A 17808-nucleotide genomic window follows, 5' to 3' on the forward strand; every position below is an offset into this window, starting at 1 on the left:
TCCCAGAGAAATATGCCCAAGGGCCTATCACCGCGGGGTCCTGCCACTGGCCATCCCAACCGATCACTTTCGACCATCGGTATTACTCAGCAAGTATCCGGCGTGCAGGATGGGCTGCCTTGGTATTAGATCCAATAATTGACGGATACCACTTCACACGAGTCCTTATGGACGGTGGCAGCAGTCTAAACCTGATATATCAGGATACAATCCGCAAGATGGGGATAGACCCAACGAAAATTTGCCACAACAATACTACCTTTAAAGGAGTAACGCCCGGCCCAGGGGCTCATTGCACGGGCTCCCTGCTACTAGAGGTTATATTCGGCTTCCCCGATAACTTCCATAGCGAAAATTTAACCTTCCACATTGCTCCGTTCCAAAGTGGCTATCAAGCACTACTTGGACGCGAAGCTTTTGCTCGCTTTAATGCAATACCGCATTACGCTTCCCTCATGCTTAAGATGCCCAGTCCATGTGGCATCATTACAGTAAATGGAAATATTGAGCGATCCCTGCATGCCGAAGAGAGTGCGGCTGCCTTGGCAGCCGCACACTAAAATGGCCTCACCAGCTAAAGCATTTGATAGGTCGTCAAGACTACGGACACGGTTAGACGAGTCCGACGCAGCTATATGTAATCCATACAGGTTTGATGGCCATACCCCTATTACAAATACAAGGGGCTCAACACGCATAGACAAGTGGCAATTTTTACTCATCTTGAATTGTACATGGTTTCTTCAATATAACCTACATTTTTGCACGACAACTTTTCACCTAAGTTCCTCTCTTATACAGATGACCATCGTGCTACACCCGTCCAGGATACAGCACAATGGAGACACAGGCGCAGACGTGCAGCAGGGACCCGTTCCAAGGATTCTTTTTAGATTAAGACCCTGCGTAAACCTTTCTTACTGTCTCTTGTTGATACACATCCTTCGGATTCTCAGTACTATTGAGAAGTATGCTGACATCTTGGCATGTGGCCACGTCAGAATATTGCACGTACCTGGACACCAGGGGCTTCTTACAAAGGGCACTGTTTAGGCCCGGTTTATAGCATAAAAGACCGAATACCTTAGGGAGTGTTCGGCGTCGCAAGTTTGGCCTTATATGCATCAGCTCCGAATCATGTCTTTGGTCAAATGTTGGGTTTGCCCGGCTCCTGTGTTTTGCTGCCTTACGTTCCGCTCTATCGGCTAAGGCAGCACCAGGAGAACTACTGCGATTGTGCCCCGGTTCATCTGGACGAGCACCTCAGTAGAGAAAGCCGAAAACTGACTATCATGATATAGCGTGAGACTGATCAACCACTCGATGACCCATCGGAATGTTAGAATTCCTCCGCCTTAACGAAGGGCCGTTTCCCGGCCAGGCATGTAAGCACCCCGAATTCGGGATAGTGCGGAGCCACCAGGGGCTATATAGTAGCCCCACCGTCAAACTCCTATGGCTAAGTGAAAGTGTTAAAGCATTATAGTCTGGTTGCCTAGTTCGCTGCGCTATCACCTCCTTATAAGGACCAAGACGTTGGATTAAGTGTGAACACACGTCTTCTGCGAACACCCCCGCATTATATGCGTGGGGGCTGAAGCCGATGACTGCAATCTTTCAGGTTATATACATATATACATAAACGGCCGCACAGGAGGCATCATATTACTTTCAGGCAAAAGTATAAATGCAGCCTTAATAAATTTGATAAACATTGTTTTTACAATGGGAATACATGTCACTCAAACATAATATTCTTCGAGCACTGGGCCTCTATCAAATGAGCACCCTCAAGAACTTCTTCAAAGTAGTGCTCGGCAGCCACTCGGCCTATGGCCGATCCCTGCGCGGCAACAGTGGTAGCATCCATCTCCGCCCAGTATGCTTTGACACGGGCAAGGGCCATCCGCAAGCCTTTAATGCACGCCGACCTCTTCATCGCATTGATGCGCGGCACCGCACCAAGGAACTATTGCACTAAGCTGAAATAGTTGTTCGGCTTCGGCTTTTCCGACCACAGATGATCTACGACGGACCTCATGGCGAGTCCGGACAATCTATTGAGTTCGTTCCATTCGGCAAGTTGATCAGTTAGTGGAAGAGGATGCTCTGGAACGTTAAACTGCGACCAGAATAGCTTGTCCACTTTAGGATATGTTTGATCTCGGAAGTATTCAGCCGCATCGACCGTACTCGCCGTCAAATCCAGATATGCGTCTTCCGAACTCCACAGCCGATCCAGAGGGGCATACCGTGGATCTCCGAACTTCCTGCGCAGCAAAAAGGGCTTCCCAGCCACAATATCACCAGCTTCACGCAGCTCTTCCTTCTTTGCCCTCATGGCAGAGCGGCTGTCTTTGGCCGCCATCGTGGCCTTTTCAAGGTCTGTCGCCTTCGCTCGGTTTTCTTCTTCAAGGAACCGGCAACGGTCGGCAGTGCCTTTTAACTTTACAGCCATCTTGGCCATCTTTTATTTGCTCTCGCAATGCGCAGCCTTCTCGGATCTTAACTCTTCGGCCGCCTTTAAAGCGGCTGCATTACTAATCCTTGTTTGTTCGTTGGCTCGGGCAAGTTTCGCCCGAAGGGTCTCCACGGCGGCAGCTCCATCAGCAGTCACAACATATTAAAGATACTGGCATCACGCTGCTCTTACTATGTGACATTGCCCGGAAAAACATTACTTACCCTGTGCCTCGTCAAGCCGCTTGTTAACAAGCTCAATGTCGGCATCTGCCGCATCCAGTTGCCGCTTTAGTTCGGCAAACTCATTAGTCCAGCAGCCACTGGGGCTTCCATCACCTGCACATAAAGCGGTATGGTTATTACCAGGGACTACGATCCTCTGTTTGCCGCCATTCTCGGCGACAACCAGAGTCTCAGGGGCTACTATCTACACAGAGCACACCTAAAAATGTGCGGTACCATCACAAATATACATCATTTTACGTACCTCAAAGCCCGTCAGTAGACTCATAAAGGCGTCATGCAACCCGCTTTCGGCGGATGAAATCCTTTCCATCACCGTACCCATCAATGTACGGTGTTCTTCCGAGATGGTCGCCCACCTTAGCAGATCCCTCAGTGCGTCTGACCGCATACCAGACGGCGTCGGACTCTTTTGTTTGCTCTCTTTAAGAGCCGGATGCTGGGGACTTCGGGTGACTATAGGATTATCTTCTAGCCTCACCGGATCTAGAGAGGCCCTCCGTGATGACACTTCAAGGTCTCCCGCTTCTTGAGCGGGGGAGTCCGGGGGAGGCGTTTCGCTCTCCATCATCTCCGGAAGAAGGTCCCCTGAAGACGAGCTCCGTTGAGAAGGGCTAAGATCCGAACTATGAGATAAACGCTTCGGTTATTTTCCTCGGAAGTAAGGTAGAATATCTTTATTATTAAGTATTTTTTGACCACTTACAGCTCGTTAGAGGGCTGATCCCCGCGCGGACTTTGTGCGGCAAAAGCACCCTCCAAGGCAGGACCCTCTGGTGGAGACTTCTTCTCCCGTTTGGAAGCCTTGGTTTCCAGATCTTCAGAGGCAGTCCTCTTCCTTCCCCGAAGCGAGAGAAGGTCAGATTTTCCCCCTTGGTTATCCTCCTTCACAGAGGCGCTCATTCCCTCGGTTGGAATTGGTAGCGATGGGAGCCCGCTTTCGACCTCATTATCCCCCCCTTTATCTTCCTTTGAGGGCTCCAGGCAAGGTGCTAGCTCGAGCATCTTGTCCAGTACCAGATTCTCCAAACCCTTGGGAAGGGGGGCCGAACACCGAATCATCTTCGCCTTTGTTAGCCAGTCCTAGTCAAAGAGAAATTTCTCAGAATGACGTCATGGTAAATGAAAGACGGTGTATTCGGCTAGAGGATTATTTACATGGTCGGCGGTACGGTTGCTTCTCAGGCCCACGTCCTCGGTAGTATCCGGACACTCTATTTGGGGTCCGAAGAATGATTTGTACATCTCCTCATGCGTCAGGCCGAGGAAATTCTGAATAGTGCGCGGCCCTTCTGGGTTGAACTCCCACATGCGGAGGGGCCGGCGTTTGCAAGGCTGGACTCGACGAACCAGCATGACTTGCACCACTGTAACCAGACTGAAATCTCCGTCGAAGAGATATTGAATGCGGCTTTGCAGTATAGGCACGTCCTTGGCTGGACCCCAGCTCAGCCCTCTGCTAATCCATGACATCAGTTGTGGTGGAGGGCCCGAGCGGAAAGCGGGGGCGGCCACCCACTTGGCACTTCTGGGAGCTGTGATGTAAAACCACTCCCGCTGCCATAATCCGGACACCTCTCGAAAGGAACCCTTTGGCCATGGAGCTCCAGCGATTTTAGTTACTAATGCGCCTCCGCACGCTACGTGCTGCCCCTCGACCATCTTCGGCTTCACGTCAAAGGTCTTGAGCCACAGGCCGAAGTGAGGGGTAATGCGGAGGAAGGCCTCACATACGACAATAAATGCCGAGATGTGGAGAAAGGAGTCCGGGGCTAGATCGTGGAAATCTAGCCCGTAATAGAACATCAAACCCCTAACAAAGGGATCCAGGGTGAGGCCTAGGCCTCGGAGGAAGTGGGAGATGAACACAACGTTCTTGTTGGGTTCGGGAGTACGGACGACCTGCCCTCGGGCAGGCAGCCGATGCGAAACCTCGGCGGTCAGGTATCTGGCCTCCCTCAACTTCTTGATATCCTCTTCCATAATAGAGGAGAGCATCCACCGGCCTTGAAGTCTAGATCCGGACATGATTGAAGGTCCGAAGCACCTGACCTGGGCTTTGGGTGTTAGAACTCGAGGCGGGGGAAGGATTCGATTGAGCACGGGAGGGGAAAAAGTAAAAGCCTTGTCCCTTTATAAAGAGGGTGAATATCAAGCGTCCTCGTAGTGGCCGTTTGGGACTTGCCTAAAATCTAGGAGTCCTAGGCACGGTTGGGTTACCCACGACCGTATTTATGAGAATCCCGTAATTAGGGGAACACGATCTCTGCTTTGACAAGACGTGTCAACAAACTGCCTCGCGTTATGTGTCGAGCTGGTTGAAGAAAAACAGTTCGAATAATCACCGAGCCATGGCCTGACGTCACATTGCCAAAGCGTGTCAGCAGATTATGATTTGTGGAAATATTATTCTCTCTACGGTGGTATGTGGAATTTATTTTCCAGGATCGGACACTATCCTGCTATTCAAACTCTTCTGTGATATGTTCGGAGGAGGACCCGCCTTGCAATGCCGAAGACAACACTGCGCGCCGGACTCATTGTCATTGAAGCCTGGTTCAGGGGCTACTGAGGGAGTCCGGGATTAGGGGTCTCCGGACAGCCGGATTATATCCTTTGGCCGGACTGTTGGACTATGAAGATACAAGATTGAAGATTTCGTCTCGTGTCCGGATGGGACTCTACTAGGCGTGGAAGGCAAGCTAGGCAGTACGGATATGGATATCTCCTCCTTTGTAACTGACCTTGTGTAACCCTAGGCCCCTCCGGTGTCTATATAAACTGGAGGGTTTTAGTCTGTGGGACACAATAACATACAATCATACCATAGGCTAGCTTCTAGGGTTTAGCCTCTCTGATCTCGTGGTAGATCTACTCTTGTACTACTTATATCATCAATATTAATCAAGCATGACGTAGGGTTTTACCTCCATCAAGAGGGCCCGAACCTGGGTAAAACATCGTGTCCCCTGCCTCCTGTTACCATGTGCCTTAGACGCACAGTTCGGGACCCCCTATCCGAGATCCGCCGGTTTTGACACCGACACCAGTGCTGTCATAAAAGTGTTCCATGACATTACCAAAATTATCATCACGGAAGTGTCCACTTCCACAATGATAAATCGCACGTCATAGAAGTGCTTTCGTCAAGGGTGACCAATAGGTGGCATCCACCGTAACGGGTCGCCATTAAGCTATCGGCTCCAGTTTTGGATCTGATAACCCGTTAAGAGCCTGGATCAATGAGGATTTTCCACGTGTAAAATTGTCATTGGCCGGAGGAAACACGTGTTGGCTCACCGTTGGGACAGATGTCGTCCGTTCATTGGACAGGAGGCGCCTATGATACGTCGACACATGGCATGGCCCAATAGAGGCCCATTCCGGTGAAAAGGCTGGCCCGTTTAACTTGGTCAAAAGGTAACGGGTCGGCCCATGGAAAGCATGTTAACGGCATGTTCGTATATAGCCCATTTACGACCCGCTAACTCACGGCCGTTATGGCCTATCGGAATTAAGCCCAGTAGCTTCATGTGGGCCGTCCAATATGATTCCAGCCCATTGTAACTTCCAACCCATGTATGGCCCATGATGTCTTTCGGCCCATACGAGGCCATTTGTAACTCTTGGCCCATTAACTACCCGTGGTGAATCTGGCCCGCTGTGACGCCCGGATAATTAAGCTACAGTAACCATCTGCTAATGATGCCACGTCACCTCGATTACTGTTACTAATCTCGCGTTAGATTGAAATCAATTCAAATTCAAATTCAAAATCAAGCAAACAATAAAAGTTTTCAAATATTAAAACTAAAATGTTCGGGGTGAGCCAAATAATGCATAGGAAAGTATGGTGGGGAAACCACACTTTTAGAAAAGGTTTTAATACTCTAAAATTATTTTAAACAGTAACAAAAACAATTAGTTAAATGCCTTTTACAAAATAAAATATTAAACTATTTTATTTAGTTGCCCAAACTTATGTCGCAGTAGCCTATTTGCTAACACTAAATTAGGGACTGCTTTTATAGTTTACAAAACTAAAATAAAAGTGGAACTAAAGTAAAACAGAAAACAAAAAAAGGAAAATTAAACAAAAGTAAAATAAAGACAAAAGAAAGGGAAATCCCCTCCCTCGCTGGGCCTTGGCCCAGCTAGCCATCGGGCCAACCAGGCCGGCCCACACCCCCACCACTTAACCCCGGTCCACCCGACCGAAACCCTAACCCCTCCCACTTCTCCCTCATCGATTCCCCACTCCCCTCGCTCACTCCCCACTCCCCGATCCCCTTCTGGATAGGGGCAACCACCTCAGCGCCCCGTGCCCTCTGCCCCCCCGGAGCTTCGCCGTTGCCAGGCACTCGCCGGCCCCCAACTACACCGCCCCGCCGCAGGCACCGCTGGCCGGGTGCGCCCCGCCGCATCGTGCCCCGACCACCTCTGGTGCCGCACGAGGACCGCGCCGCCGGAGCCCCCTCACCGTCTTCGCCAGGATCGGCCACCGCCCCGGATCGCCGTCGCTCGGAGACACGTCGCTGACGCCGCCCTGAAGCTACGGCGCCGTCGTGTCGCCGCCCGTCGCTGGATCTCGCTTCCCTGACTCCTCCCCGAGCCGCTGCCAGTTCCCTACATCACGCCGTGAGCCCCAACCTCTCCTCCTCTTCCCCTCGCACTCACGGCTTCGGCCAAGGCCGCGACCGCGCTCGCGTCCCCATGGCCAGCCCGCGCCCATGGTTGCCTCGCGCCCCGTCCTCTTCTTCGTCCCGCGATGCCGCTCGTCGGGCCTGGCCACCGCGCGTACGCGCACGTGCACCACCCCTGTGCCCCTGAACGCGCCCACAGCTGCGCCCCTGCTGTCCGTCTCCCGCGCTGACGCACGCGCGCCCGACCTCGCCCGCGCCTTGCCAGCTCCACCCGCCGCAACCGCTTGCGTCGCTGCTCACCTCCGTCGACCCCTGCTCTCCTGCAAGCGCGCCGCCCTACCTACGCCCCGGCCTCGCCTCGTCCGCCCCAACGCACCGTCCCGGCGCCCCGACAACGCCCGCATCACCACAGCCTCGCGACCTCGCCGCTGCCACGTCGGCGCCGGCCGGCGCCGCCCCGGCGTCCTCCCATCTCGTGGCACTGAAGGCCGAACCCAGTCCGGGCGCCCGCACCAGCATGCCCGCTAGCGCCCGCTCTAGTGGCCTCCTAGGCCACTGGCATGTGGGGCCCGCCCCTGTGGAACGTTAAAAAAAGGAAAATAATATAATTGGTTAATTAATTAATTAACTTAATTAATAATGTCTATTTAACCTAATCATTTAGTTAAATGAATTAACCATGTTAAATTAACCTGAGACTATGGTGAACAGGACCCACCTGCAGGGTTGACCTAGTCGACCTTTGGTCCTGCTGACATCATGCTGATGTCACGCTGACATCATGCTGATGTCACGCTGACATCATAATTGCAATTTCTAAATTAATTTAATTAGGCTAATTTCTAGAAAATGATTTAAAATATTTAAAAATTAATATAAAATAATTCTTAGCTCAGATGAAAATACTTTGTACATGAAAGTTGCTCAGAACGACGAGACGAATCCGGATACGCAGCCCGTTTATCCACCACACATCCCTAGCATAGCGAACACGCAACTTTCCCCCTCCGGTTCCCCGGTCCGAAAACGCGAAACACCGGGGATACTTTCCCGGATGTCATCCCCCTTCACCGGTATCACCTACTACCGCGTTAGGGCACCTCTAACGCCGTTACTTGTCATGTCATGCATCACTATGCATATGCTTGCATTATATTTATTGTTTCTTCCCCCTCTTCTCTCGCTAGACACCGAGACCGACGCCGCTGCTACCCCGTATGACTACGGTGTTGACGACCCCTCTCTCTTGCCAGAGCAACCAGGCAAGCCCCCCCTTTGATCACCAGATATCGCCTACTCTTCTCTATACTGCTTGCATTAGAGTAGTGTAGCATGTTACTGCTTTCCGTTATTCCTATCATGATGCATAGCCTGTCCTTGCTACTACTGTTGTTACCATTACCTGCTATCCTACTGCTTAGTATAGGATGCTAGTGTTCCATCAGTGGCCCTACACTCTTGTCCGTCTGCCATGCTATACTACTGGGTCGTGATCACTTCGGGAGGTGATCACGGGCATATACCATATACTTTACACAGTTACATTACCTGTGATACTGTTCAGAGATGGGGGCTGAAGGGGCAGGTGGCTCCATCCAGGTAGAGGTGGGCCTAGGTTCCCGACGGCCCCCGACGGTTACTTTGAGGCGAAGCGACAGGGCAGGTTGAGACCACCGGAGAGAGGTGGGCCTGGCCCTAGTCGGCGTTCGCGGATACTTAACACGTTTAACGAGATCTTGGTATTTGATCTGAGTCTGGCTACTGGCCTATACGCACTAACCATCTACGCGGGGACAGTTATGGGCACTCGACGTCGTGGTATCAGCCGAAGCACTTCGTGACGCCAGCGACTGAGCGGCGCGCGCCGGGTTGGACCGCGTAACGTGACTTCCTTTGTAATGGAGGTTGCTAGGTCTGCTCTCCGGCCGCGTACGCAACGTGCAGGTGTGCTATGGGCGATGGGCCCAGACCCCTGTGCGCTTAGGTTTAGACCGGCGTGCTGGCCTCTCTGTTGTGCCTAGGTAGGGCTGCGACGTGTTGATCTTCCGAGGCTGGGCATGACCCAGAAAAGTGTGTCCGGCCAAATGGGATCGAGCGTGTTGGGTTATGTGGTGCACCCCTGCAGGGAAGTTAATCTATTCGAATAGCTGTGATCTGCGGTAACAGGACGACTTGGAGTTGTACCTTGACCTTATGACAACTAGAATCGGATACTTAATAAAACACACCCTTCCAAGTGCCAGATACAACCGATGGTCGCTCTCTCACAGGGCGACGAGGGGAGGATCATCAGTTAGGATTATGCTATGCGATGATACTTGGAGGACTTCAGTCTACTCTCTTCTACATGTTGCAAGACGGAGGCTGCCAGAAGCGTAGTCTTCGAAAGGACTAGCTATCCCCCTCTTATTCCGGCTTTCTGCAGTCCAGTCCACCTATAATAGCCTTGTTCCAGTTTATACCAATGCATACATATGTAGTGTAGCTCCTTGCTTGCGAGTACTTTGGATGAGTACTCACGGTTGCTTTCTCCCTCTTTTCCCCCTATCCCTTCTACCTGGTTGTCGCAACCAGATGTTGGAGCCCAGGAGCCAGACGCCACCTTCGTCGACGACTCCTACTACACCGGAGGTGCCTACTACTACGTGCTGCCCGCTGACGACGACCAGGAGTAGTTAGGAGGATCCCAGGCAGGAGGCCTGCGCCTGTTTCGATCTGTATCCCAGTTTGTGCTCGCCTTCTTAAGGAAAACTTGTTTAACTTATGTCTGTACTCAGATATTGTTGCTTCCGCTGACTCGTCTATGATCGAGCTCTTGTATTCGAGCCCTCGAGGCCCCTGGCTTGTAATATGATGCTTGTATGACTTATTTTATTTGTAGAGTTGTGTTGTGATATCTTCCCGTGAGTCCCTGATCTTGATCGTACATGTTTGCGTGTATGATTAGTGTACGATTAAATCGGGGGCGTCACAAGTTGGTATCAGAGCCGACTGCCTGTAGGAATCCCCCTTCCAACTCCTTGGCCGAAGTCGAGTCTAGACGTTGCAAAACTTTTACTAACATGGTTGTGTGCCTTACGGGCCCACGTCGCCATCTGGGTGGTATTAGGATCTTTTACTCCTCGATCCTTACTCTGGGACTCTAAACTCTCTTCTATTCTGGTTAAATGAAATTTTGCTAAGTCTAACATTAGGATCTCGTTATCACTTTCACCCGGAGAGACCCTTATTACTGATGATCGTCTGCTGCGCGTGAAGACCCTGAAGATACTCTCCGCTGTTAACCAGAGAACTTGTGTTCATCACGTTTGCAATTCCCCTTCCATCGTCAACCCTTATGGGTAACTACTTGCAATTGTTATTCTTACATTCATCCCCAGTTGGTCTTGTTATTACAAGATACCCCGAAATACTCGTCGTTGTTTGGATAATCCTTTGAGCTTACTGCCTTGCTGTTCTTTGTCACCTGAATACCCCTATGGATAATTCTCGCACTTATCAAGTATCCGCTCATCCCCCAGTTCTTCATGTGTTTCACAATGGTCTTCGAAATACTATTCGATCCTCCAAAAAAAAATCCTTAGTAGCTTATTGCTCTGGAAATACTTGTCTACTTGCATCATGGATGCTTCCCATATATCTGGCAATATTCACTAGTATCTTTTGACACCGTCATTTTGATCCTATTGATTCAACATGTGTACGAATGCACACAATCATCTATCAACCCTTCTAAATTATCTTTCCAGCTCAGACATCATTTTTGAACATGAGCTGGTTCTCGACCAAACTATTTGTCGTCAATTGTGCCTCTGGTCTATCCAACTTATCCATCCTTGATCAGAGCATCTGCTTCTGATCCTTTGTTTTGGAAATCATAATTCCTTTGTTATATAAGCATCGAATTGTTCAGATGTTCTATAATATGATGCCCGTGCATTCTTCTTCCTCTGGTTGAGTACCGATGCTCACATCAGATCCCTTGTGGACCATCGGTTCCTTTGTTGGATTTTATCCAACAGTGTCCTTCATATTGAATAACCTTGAGAGCCTTTCCATGGGTATATAATGCCTTTGGTAAATTGTATCATCTGCTTTTGAACAATGCTCTACTTTCGAGCTTGTGATATTTACTCTTGAAACTTGTGGTATATATTTCTAAGATATCCCGATGGGTTGAACATTATGCCTTCCTTAATCTGTGTGAACCCGAAAGTTTTCACGGGTCATACTCCTCTGGTAATTCATTAGGTAGGTTTTGACACTGAAATCATTTTTATCTAGAGCAGTGAATGAAAGGTTATGCATTGAAGAAGTGGGAGTCGACCTTGAACTTTGTGTTCATGCCCATGGACACATTGTAGATCTTATCATTAAAGCTTCTCTTAAATTAAATTTTTCCCTTGGTATAAGTTCTTATATCCGGGATCCGGCCTTTTGCAATCGTGGTTTCGACCATATGTTCTTCTTTGACCCCATTTCACGGACAAGTTTAAGCACTTGTCTTCTGTGGATCAATACACCAGTCCTACCTGTACTTTAATCTTCCGTCGAGTATTACACCATGGTACCTCGATAATATCAAGTACTACATGACCCCTTATGAGTTCTTCATCAAGTTCTACATTTTCACTGATTCCAATTTTTCATGGGCTCTGAGTCATTAAACACTCAAAAACACCGATAACTGAACCGAGCCTGCACTACGGTTCAACGACACTTGATAATCTTCTTTAAGTACGAGTTTGTACCCGACCACGCCATTCCTAGCCTGTATGGCTATATCATTGTCGTGGTGATTTTAACTGTGCTACCTGGTCCTTATTCTCGGAGCACCACTTCGACGATGAGCTAAGCTTACGTCGATTTTCCTTATCATATCATTTCACCTTGAAAAGCAAGCTTGATTTCGAGTTTGTGTCGTATCTGTGCTTCCATTGACCTCTTACTTCATCATTCCTTTGACTTGATGTCATCGCTGATCGATTACATCCTCATGAAACCTCTCGACAAATGTGTCGTGATCATCATCAACATTTTGACCCCTTCCAGGATATCAATTGAATTCATGATGAGAAGTACCCTCCTTGCCCTCGATGATTTGTGTTATCATCGACCACTTTATTGCCTTCCGTTCAACACAAACTTGTTCGTGTTTCTAGAAACCCTATTGCTTTCAAGTTAATGGTCGATAATTCATTCTTAGACTATTGGTTGTTGAATCACCTTTCTAACATTGGTCATGCTACCTAAGGCCATATTTTGGGTGCACTTTTCAACCAATGCTTATTGTGTATGTTTTCCTCGAGCATACATCCTTATATCATTTGATCCGACAAATGTTATCTCCTTGTTCACATAAGTGTGGAAATCCATCTTTTGAAAATCTCAATGAATTGTCGCTGAGTTCATCAGCCATCTCTTCATCCTCTCCTTGGTTTTAATGATGAACTCTTGTTTCGGAACTCGCTACCATAGTACATTTCCCAAGAATCTTACAATGTCGTCTCGTCAATTGTGTTGCACCTTTTCTTCTCAGGCATCCTGAGTCTGAGGTATCCTGACACCAATCAGATCTAAATCTTGGTTAGATATGATGGTTGGAACATTTTTCAAGAGACATATCATTGGTCCTTATATGACCCGGTAAGGTGATGTCATGCCTAGCCCACCTGACCGGAGGACCTAATGTTTTAGTTTCCTTTTTAGCAAGGTTAACCATTCTTCCATGAGGAAATGGAATGACTTTCTTTATAAATTGTTCCTGATGAATCCTTTGTATATCCAAAGCCCGACCTTTGTTTGAAGACCATGTCAGTGCTATCTCGAAGCATGTATGTGGTACTCCTATCATCGATAAGAACACTTGAAGCACAAAGCTAAATTTTCTTAATCAAATTATCCAAACATCGTTGTATGGATAATGTCATGAAATTTCTCTCCCCTACCTAAAAGGTTTTCTACATTATATCCTGTCATGGGTATCATACTTTGCTTGTCCTTGGGAAGGGTATACCCCTGGTATATGTGTCAAACACATTATCCTTTCCACTGTTCTGTTTGATCTGATGATCACATTTTCCTTACATTGGTTTTGTTTAAACCTCCTTGTGATCTATAATATATAAGCAGTAATATTTCCCTGCTTGTGTAAACACCTCGTTGTACCACTCTGTCCGCAAGACCCTATTGCGATTGTTGATGACATTCGGTAACCACCGATGGACGAGAACTTTGCCTATTGGTCCGCCTCGTTTCAACAAGCAGGAGAATGGTTCTCTTCGTCCCTTTGGTACCGATGTTATTGCCGACTTAACCGACGGACTATCCTCTGACATGCCTTGCTTACATGATCAAGCAAGACGTCACCGCCCTTCCTGCTTTTAACTCACATGGTGGGCCCATAACCCACAGTTCCATAAGATCGAAACCTGACTCTCATGTACATGCCTGTCTCGAAAGTTATTCCTCGCGCTTGGTTTCGTACGTAACCCATGGGCCACCTTCCTAGAGATAGTCTATTCTGGTATCGGATACAATACTTATTCTCGTTACTTTGGACCCCTTTCACAATTTTTCTCAGGCAACGAATGGTTGCCTACCCGCTTGAAACTTCCCATGATACCTTCTTACTTTGCTCTCGATATTTTCTTAAGATTCGATTCAAGAGTAACTTTCTGCCACCTTTCCTGAGGTTATCTACCAGATACGCATCATTGTAGGAGGTCCGTTCTTCCGAAGTTACCCCTTGTCCTTTGTACGTATGATGGAGTTCTCGAAGAAAGGAGGACGACCTCATCATGATGACCTGGAGCAGAGGAATGAAAGCATCAACGTATCGGGTTGACCTCTTCGAGAAGAGCAACCAAACACCAAGAAGACCCGTTAGAATTTCGTAACCAAATCCCTTCCCCCTTGCTCCCCTCCTAAATCTCGGGACGAGATTTCTTGTAGTGGAGGAGAATTGTGACGCCCGGATAATTAAGCTACAGTAACCATCTGCTAATGATGCCACGTCACCTCGATTACTGTTGCTAATCTCGCGTTAGTTTGAAATCGATTCAAATTCAAATTCAAAATCAAGCAAACAATAAAAGTTTTCAAATATTAAAACTAAAATGTTCGGGGTGAGCCAAATAATGCATAGGAAAGTATGGTGGGGAAACCACACTTTTAGAAAAGGTTTTAATACTCTAAAAATATTTTAAACAGTAACAAAAACAATTAGTTAAATGCCTTTTACAAAATAAAATATTAAACTATTTTATTTAGTTGCCCAAACTTATGTCGCAGTAGCCTATTTGCTAACACTAAATTAGGGACTGCTTTTATAGTTTACAAAACTAAAATAAAAGTGGAACTAAAGTAAAACAAAAAACAAAAAAAGGAAAATTAAACAAAAGTAAAATAAAGACAAAAGAAAGGGAAATCCCCTCCCTCGCTGGGCCTTGGCCCAGCTAGCCATCGGGCCAACCAGGCCGGCCCACACCCCCACCACTTAACCCCGGTCCACCCGACCGAAACCCTAACCCCTCCCACTTCTCCCTCCTCGATTCCCCACTCCCCTCGCTCACTCCCCACTCCCCGATCCCCTTCTGGATCGGGGCAACCACCTCAGCGCCCCGTGCCCTCAGCCCCCCCGGAGCTTCGCCGTTGCCAGGCACTCGCCGGCCCCCAACTTCACCGCCCCGCCACAGGCACCGCCGGCCGGGTGCGCCCCGCCGCATCGTGCCCCGACCACCTCTGGCGCCGCACGAGGACCGCGCCGCCGGAGCCCCCTCACCGTCTTCGCCAGGATCGGCCACCGCCCTGGATCGCCGTCGCTCGGAGCCACGTCGCCGATGCCGCCCTGAAGCTACCGCGCCGTCGTGTCGCCGCCCCGTCGCTGGATCTCGCTTCCCTGACTCCTCCCCGAGCCGCTGCCAGTTCCCTACATCACGCCGTGAGCCCCGACCTCTCCTCCTCTTCCCCTCGCACTCACGGCTTCGGCCAAGGCCGCGACCGCGCTCGCGTCCCCACGGCCAGCCCGCGCCCATGGTTGCCTCGCGCCCCGTCCTCTTCTTCGTCCCGCGATGCCGCTCGTCGCGCCTGGCCACCGCGCGTACATGCACGCGCACCACCCCTGTGCCCCTGAATGCGCCCACAGCTGCGCCCCTGCTGTCCGTCTCCCGCGCTGACCGCACGCGCGCCCGACCTCGCCCGCGCCTTGCCAGCTCCACCCGCCACAACCGCTTGCGTCGCTGCTCACCTCCGTCGACCCCTGCTCTCCTGCAAGCGCGCCGCCCTACCTACGCCCCGGCCTCGCCTCGTCCGCCCCAACGCACCGTCCCGGCGCCCCGACAATGCCCGCATCACCACAGCCTCGCGGCCTCGCCGCTGCCACGTCGGCGCCGGCCGGCGCCGCCCCGGCGTCCTCCCATCTCGTGGCACTGAAGGCTGAACCCAGTCCGGGCGCCCGCACCAGCATGCCCGCTAGCGCCCGCTCTAGTGGCCTCCTAGGCCACTGGCATGTGGGGCCCGCCCCTGTGGAACGTTAAAAAAAGGAAAATAATATAATTGGTTAATTAATTAATTAACTTAATTAATAATGTCTATTTAACCTAATCATTTAGTTAAATGAATTAACCATGTTTAATTAACCTGAGACTATGGTGAACAGGACCCACCTGCAGGGTTGACCGAGTCAACCTTTGGTCCTGCTGACATCATGCTGATGTCACGCTGACATCATAATTGCAATTTCTAAATTAATTTAATTAGGCTAATTTCTAGAAAATGATTTAAAATATTTAAAAATTAATATAAAATAATTCTTAGCTCAGATGAAAATACTTTGTACATGAAAGTTGCTCAGAACGACGAGACGAATCCGGATACGCAGCCCGTTTATCCACCACACATCCCTAGCATAGCGAACACGCAACTTTCCCCCTCCGGTTCCCCGGTCCGAAAATGCGAAACACCGGGGATACTTTCCCGGATGTCATCCCCCTTCACCGGTATCACCTACTACCGCGTTAGGGCACCTCTAACGCCGTTACTTGTCATGTCATGCATCACTATGCATATGCTTGCATTATATTTATTGTTTCTTCCCCCTCTTCTCTCACTAGACACCGAGACCGACGCCGCTGCTACCCCGTACGACTACGGTGTTGACGACCCCTCTCTCTTGCCAGAGCAACCAGGCAAGCCCCCCTTTGATCACCAGATATCACCTACTCTTCTCTATACTGCTTGCATTAGAGTACTGTAGCATGTTACTGCTTTCCGTTATTCCTATCCTGATGCATAGCCTGTCCTTGCTACTACTATTGTTACCATTACCTGCTATCCTACTGCTTAGTATAGGATGCTAGTGTTCCATCAGTGGCCCTACACTCTTGTCCGTCTGCCATGCTATACTACTGGGTCGTGATCACTTCGGGAGGTGATCACGGGCATATACGATATACTTTACACAGTTACATTACCTGTGATACTGTTCGGAGATGGGGGCTGAAGGGGCAGGTGGCTCCATCCAGGTAGAGGTGGGCCTGGGTTCCCGACGCCCCCCGACGGTTACTTTGAGGCGGAGCGAGAGGGCAGGTTGAGACCACCGGAGAGAGGTGGGCCTGGCCCTAGTCGGCGTTCGCGGATACTTAACACGTTTAACGAGATCTTGGTATTTGATCTGAGTCTGGCTACTGGCCTATACGCACTAACCATCTACGAGGGGACAGTTATGGGCACTCGACGTCGTGGTATCAGCCGAAGCACTTCGTGACGCCAGCGACTGAGCGGCGCGCGCCGGGTTGGACCGCGTAATGTGACTTCCTTTGTAATGGAGGTTGCTAGGTCTGCTCTCCGGCCGCGTACGCAATGTGCAGGTGTGCTATGGGCGATGGGCCCAGACCCCTGTGCACTTAGGTTTAGACCGGCGTGCTGGCCTCTCTGTTGTGCCTAGGTAGGGCTGCGACGTGTTGATCTTCCGAGGCCGGGCATGACCCAGAAAAGTGTGTCCGGCCAAATGGGATCGAGCGTGTTGGGTTATGTGGTGCACCCCTGCAGGGAAGTTAATCTATTCGAATAGCTGTGATCTTCGGTAACAGGATGACTTGGAGTTGTACCTTGACCTTATGACAACTAGAACCGGATACTTAATAAAACACACCCTTCCAAGTGCCAGATACAACCGATGGTCGCTCTCTCACAGGGCGACGAGGGGAGGATCATCAGTTAGGATTATGCTATGCGATGATAATTGGGGGACTTCAGTCTACTCTCTTATACATGTTGCAAGACGGAGGCTGCCAGAAGCGTAGTCTTCGAAAGGACTAGCTATCCCCCTCTTATTCCGGCTTTCTGCAGTCCAGTCCACCTATAATAGCCTTGTTCCAGTTGATACCAATTCATACATATGTAGTGTAGCTCCTTGCTTGCGAGTACTTTGGATGAGTACTCACGGTTGCTTTCTCCC

The sequence above is a fragment of the Triticum urartu genome, chromosome 6 (assembly GCF_003073215.2).
Source record: "Triticum urartu cultivar G1812 chromosome 6, Tu2.1, whole genome shotgun sequence".
Taxonomy (NCBI): Eukaryota; Viridiplantae; Streptophyta; class Magnoliopsida; order Poales; family Poaceae; genus Triticum; species Triticum urartu.